The sequence below is a fragment of the Chelonia mydas genome, chromosome 11 (assembly GCF_015237465.2).
Source record: "Chelonia mydas isolate rCheMyd1 chromosome 11, rCheMyd1.pri.v2, whole genome shotgun sequence".
Taxonomy (NCBI): Eukaryota; Metazoa; Chordata; order Testudines; family Cheloniidae; genus Chelonia; species Chelonia mydas.
The window spans coordinates 5,761,880-5,767,457 of record NC_051251.2 but is presented as its reverse complement, the minus strand read 5'-3'; the positions used below and the strand labels follow the sequence as shown (position 1 = coordinate 5,767,457).

The 5,578-nt window shown below is 44.8% G+C and overlaps 1 non-coding gene across 1 annotated transcript; it reads left to right on the top strand.

The window, feature by feature from the left end:
* Positions 1-2,202: 2,202 nt before the first annotated feature.
* LOC114022318 lies at positions 2,203-2,330 on the top strand. Its single transcript, XR_003566451.2, has one exon. It is a non-coding gene; the product is annotated as a U6atac minor spliceosomal RNA (small nuclear RNA).
* The last annotated feature ends 3,248 nt before the right edge of the window (positions 2,331-5,578 follow it).

The window sequence follows — 5,578 nt, the reverse complement described above, 5'->3', positions numbered from 1 at the left end:
AGAGCAAACAGAAGCAACCAACCGAACCCCTGTTTGAATAGTGCTGTTGGCCTAAGGCTGTATGGTGCTTTGAGATCCTCAGACCAAGTGAACCACAGATATGCATGGTATGATTTATAACAGTCATGCAAAAATCTAGCTGGGGATTTCACCTCACTCACTCTTTGCTTCCTTTTTAGCTGGTGAACCTGCTCCCCAACACCCCCACAAACACACCCCCAGCTTCCTGCTCTCTCTAGAGCCCAATCTCCTGACTCCTCCTCTTCTGCACTCCACCAATGAAATGTCCTGTCTGCTTGTACGTGATGCCAATCACTGGCTTAGTGCATGTGTGCCTGTCTCCCTCTAGTGGTCAGATTGTGACAGAGCAAATGGCCCTATGCAGGTGCCTTAGGAAGCTGGACTTATTCTCATCAGTTCCTCTTAGGGCCCTTAGACTTTGTCCCTGAGAGAAGGCAACAGGCAGGGCTCCTCTTTTGCCCCAGTATTACTGTTACCCGGGGTTTTCAGAACCCCCAACGGGGCAACTTAACTAGTTCACTCCAGGAGGTGTACGGAAGAAATCCACAGGAACACAGCACTTCCGTCTGATAAGATTCATGCCAGTAAGCGTGCTCTGTCTAAAACTGCAGTGTATTAGGTTTAAGCACACCCAGACATAAGCAATAGGTTTAGAACCTCCCAGATATTTACCTAAGATCTGGAAGGGTATTGAGTAATTAACTGCAGGTTCGCAGTGGCCAGTTGCTCACTTACTGGGGAGAAAGGGTGTCAGGAAAAACATCTCTCTAGATGACTTCACAGGACTGCTCCAAAGTACACTCAGTTAGCTAATCTTTTAGAACTAACTTCTACAAAACGCATAGGTCATAATGACCCTGACTGGATCATCACTTTTCTAACTTTCAATAAACTTCTAATATCAGAGGCATCTAGACTCAAGATGTCCCAACCCACCAAGGTTTTTAGTCTCAGTTGTTTACTGGTTTGTCCCCTCCTCCCACTCTGATGAGCAGAAACTGTAGTTAGTTTTGGCCTTGGTTCTGAAAGCCTGTCTCCAAATTAACCCTATGTGGTGTTCTATTTCATTAATTCAGGGTGGCTGAATGCACATAATATGGTTGCAATTAGCTTGATCACATGCTGGGGTATACACTCCCCTCAAATCCAGGGCAACATTACCTGGCTTTTCTATACAGAAACAAGTGGGCCCTGACTGGGGAATTGGTTCCTACCTTGGAGATAAATCAATCAATAGTATTTATCTGGCCTCCATCACCATAGTAATTGAGCACCACACAATCTTTTTAATATACTTATCCTCACAGCACCCTGTGAAGTCCATTGTCCCCATTTTACAGATGGGGAAACTGAGGCCCATGTAGGCTAAGTGACTTGCCCAAGGTCACACAGGCAGTCTGTGCTAGAGCAGGGACTCAAACCCAGCTCTTTCAAGTTCCAAGCTAGTGCCATGGCCACTGGACCATCCTTTCTGCTTACAGGGTGGTGTGAAGAAGGCTTTTTCAGTTGATTGACAGGGGCAAGCAAGCCATTCATTTCCTTTGAGCAAGGCATGCTGGCAATGGAAGGAGTCCAGGGCACTGTACAACTTAGCTTCTCTGCCTCTCCATCAGTGCTGGGGAGAGCAGCCCCAGGGCAGCAGGTGTTGAGCTTTACTAAGGATCTTGGATATCATAACCTGTTGGACAGGTGACACAGCTGCCATAAGAGTCTGTTATTTATTCCGAGCTAAGGAGCCTGTTTTGAAGCTCAAGTGGAAGGCTTGTGCTTCTTGTGCTGGAAACTGCAGGTTCAATTCATCAAGGAGACCATGATTATGCACAGCCATGCAAACCTTTTGTTGCAAAATCTGCATTTCCTCTGTTATATCATTTGAAACAGAGAAGCCTGGCCAAGACTCTGGAATAATAATGACTATTTCTGACAGTGTGCGCTTCATCAGTAAACCTCAAAGCACTTCACAATCATTAATATTCTTTAACCTCACAACACTCTTAGGAGGTAGCGAAGCATTATCATCCCCATTTCACAGATGGGGAAACTGAGGCACGGAGCAGATAAGTGACTTGCTTTCCCCACAGGAAGTCTGTGGCAGAGCAGGGAGTTGAACCTGGGTCCTAAGCCAATGCCCTAATCACTGGACCACCTGAAGCTCATCTAAAAACAGGCTTGGGTTCATTTATGTTGTATGAAAGGAGAGAAGGTTAGCACTCCCCTTGATCAGGATGGAAGAGGTCCTAGTGACCTTTACAACACGCATATGGTTAAGGCATTGCCACTTACTGCATGGCATCTAACCAAGTTTTTTTTTTTTTTTTTTTTTGGGGGGGGGGGGGACAGGGACGGATAGCTCAGTGGTTTGAGCGTTGGCCTGCTAAACCCAGGGTTGTGAGTTCAATCCTCGAGGAGGCCATTTGGGATCTGGGGCAAAAATTGGGGATTGGCCCTGCTTTGAGCAGGGGGTTGGACTAGATGACCTCCTGAGGTCCCTTCGAACCCTGATATTCTAAGATTCTATGATTTACGCCCAGAACTGAAAGGGCAACATGAAGGATGGGCCCCCCCTAAACAAATTAAAATTGAAGGGAAAGGTTCATAAACCTGCAAACAAAACCCACACAGATCTAGAGAAGATGCTATATCCGGCATTTTATGATTAGCCTCTCTTCAGTAGAGTATAGCCAGCTAGCAGAAAGAGAGCAGACAAAGCCCACACTATGTTTGCACATTTGTCAAGTTGTTATTGCTATGCATGTAAGAGGCAGCAGGTTTCCAGTAATAGTCAGCTGAGTGTGATGTTGGTTTCAAGCGATGGTATGTCTCTTCTCTGCCTCAGAATTGTTTGCTACACAACTGCATTATAGTTAAGAAAAAATAAAAACATAACTAAACCATAGCATTAACACAGCATCGTTTTTCCTCTGCTGGGGCAATCGTGCTCCACCAATTCTAATCGGAATGTACCCAGGAATCCTGCATGCAGTCATAGATTCATAGATATTTAGGTCAGAAGGGACCATTATGATCATCTAGTCTGACCTCCTGCACAACGCAGGCCACAGAATTTCACCCACCACTCCCACAAAAAAAAAAAAACCTACACGCATCTGGGAGCCTATCCTAATTAAGGCTAAGATTTAGTCATGGGTATTTTTAGTAAAAGTCCTGGACAGGTCACGGTCAATAAATAAAAATTCACAGCACCTGTCCAGGACTTTTACTATAAATACCCCTGACTACATCTTAACTGCTCCTGGAGCCCCGGGGTGCTGCTGCCCTGGGTAGACCCGGTGCTCAGCTGGTCACTTTTCAATGATCCAGTACCCACCAACACACCGCACACCTCAACTGCTAGAAGAGGGCCTCATCCTCCCTGACTGATCTAACCGCAAAAAGAAAAGGAGGACTTGTGGCACCTTAGAGACTAACCAATTTATTTGAGCATAAGCTTTCGTGAGCTCTAGCTCACGAAAGCTTATGCTTAAATAAATTGGTTAGTCTCTAAGGTGCCACAAGTCCTCCTTTTCTTTTTGTGAATACAGACTAACACGGCTGTTACTCTGAAACCTGATCTAACCTCGTTATCCCTAGCCTGATTCTTGCTTGCATATTTATACCTGCCTCTGCAAATTTCCACTACATGCATCCGTCGAAGTGGGTATTCACCCACAAAAGTTTATGCTCCAATATGTCTGTTATTCTATAAGGTGCCACAGGACTCTTTGCCGCTTTTACCCACCAACAGTGACCAAAATTTCCCTTTGGGTAGGAATGGGAAGTTTCCTGGGACTTCCCAGGCTGCATCCACTCCAGTTCCACAGCAGCCAAAACTGAAAGGAAAACCAAACCCTTTGTTTCTCCGTTCTGGCTTATGATTGGTTCTGGTAGTTGCTTCCAGCTTGTTCTGTCTCAGCCCTGGACTCTAGGCTATTTGGGAAATGGAGTCCTGAGCCTCTGTAGGCATTGCTGCTGATGAGACTGAAAGTAACATGCCAGGAACAACCAGCTGCAGAGGGGGTTACCGGTGTATAACAGAGAAATCACAGCCGCAGGGATAGTATGACGGAATTTGTACACAAATTTAACTTTGACCTTTCTGCCAGATGATGTCAGCAGCAACATGGTCAGGTTCAAGTAGCTTGGGGTCCTCCTCAAAACTAACTTGGGCTTGAGCCCCACCTGCCAGAATTCCTGGGATCCCAAAATATCTCCCTTGAGCTCCCTTAATAGGCAATACTTTGGTCTAATTTCAGTTGTTGGGTTTAGTGTGTAGGTGCTGGGTGGTGCTGGTGGTCTGTGGTGTACAGGAGCTCAGACTAGATGATCTGGTGGTCCCTTCTGGCAATAAACTCTATGACCCAATGGTTCTTAATACTTACTTACTGATGAGCACTGAATCTGTGTATGAAACAAACGCTCCCTCGGGGAAACTTTGGCATTAGTAGTCTGTAAAATTGGTTCCTCAGCCACCAATGTGAATGCCCAACAGGAAAATATCCCTTTACCACATCACTTCCCCATCTGCTAAACCTCACTTATGCTTTCGTGTTAGTGGGTAGCATAATCCCAGAGTCCTGGGGGGCACTCGGCAGGCCTCTCTTCTGTCCCCTGGGAAGCAGTGTGTGGTCTCATTCTGAGGCTGTACCACCAAACTCACCAAAAGGGATTTCAGCTTTATTTAGTGGCTGGATAGGAAGGGCCTCCCCAGAATTCACTCAGCTTTGCTACTATCCTCTGCTGATTCACTGAAGTGCTGTCTCCATTTTGCACCTGATTGAGGAGCTGCACCGTCTCCCATCAAAGAACCCTCCTACTAACACAGGATACTCAGTAGAGAGGAATCAGTAGTATAAAGGATCTTTGTTCACAGTCCTTGCTAGCAAATAAGAGCTATTTTCCTTTCTCTCCTCTCAGTTCAGTTCTACTACACAACCAATTGTATGTCTGTGTACGGTTATGGTGACTACCAGACTCTAATTGGTGGAATTCTGGGTAAAAAGCTTATGCCAGTTCTTTGTAGATGTACGATACCTTCCTTACTAATAGATAGAGGCAGAGAGCTCCTTCCCTAGGGAGCTTCTATGCATCTGGAGTTCTGAGTAAGTAGTTTTATGCAGCTCAGAGGCTGCTCTTCCCCCTGATCACCAACAGATGGAAGGAGAAAGCTCCTTACCTTCAGGCTATAGGGCTTGCTTATATATATAGTAGAACTGGGTGACATTTTTTTGGTGAATAGCACCTTTGCTGAAAAATACATTTTGTGAGGGCACTGAAATGATTCGCAAATTCAGGTCAAATTCAACAAATAGTTTTGGCTGAAAAAAACCTGAAAAGGAAATGTAAAAGAAGTTGAAACATTTCACTTTGACTTTTCGTTTGGAAATGGTGTTTTGTTTTGAAATTTTTGCAATTAAAAAAAAAAAGAAAGAAAAAAGGCTACAAAACAAGGGTGAAAAACACCAGAAAATGATTGAATCGAAAAGGAAAACTATAAAAAAAATGGTATCAGGTCAGCACAAAACGTTTTGGTTGATTCAAAATGAAATTTTTCAATTCA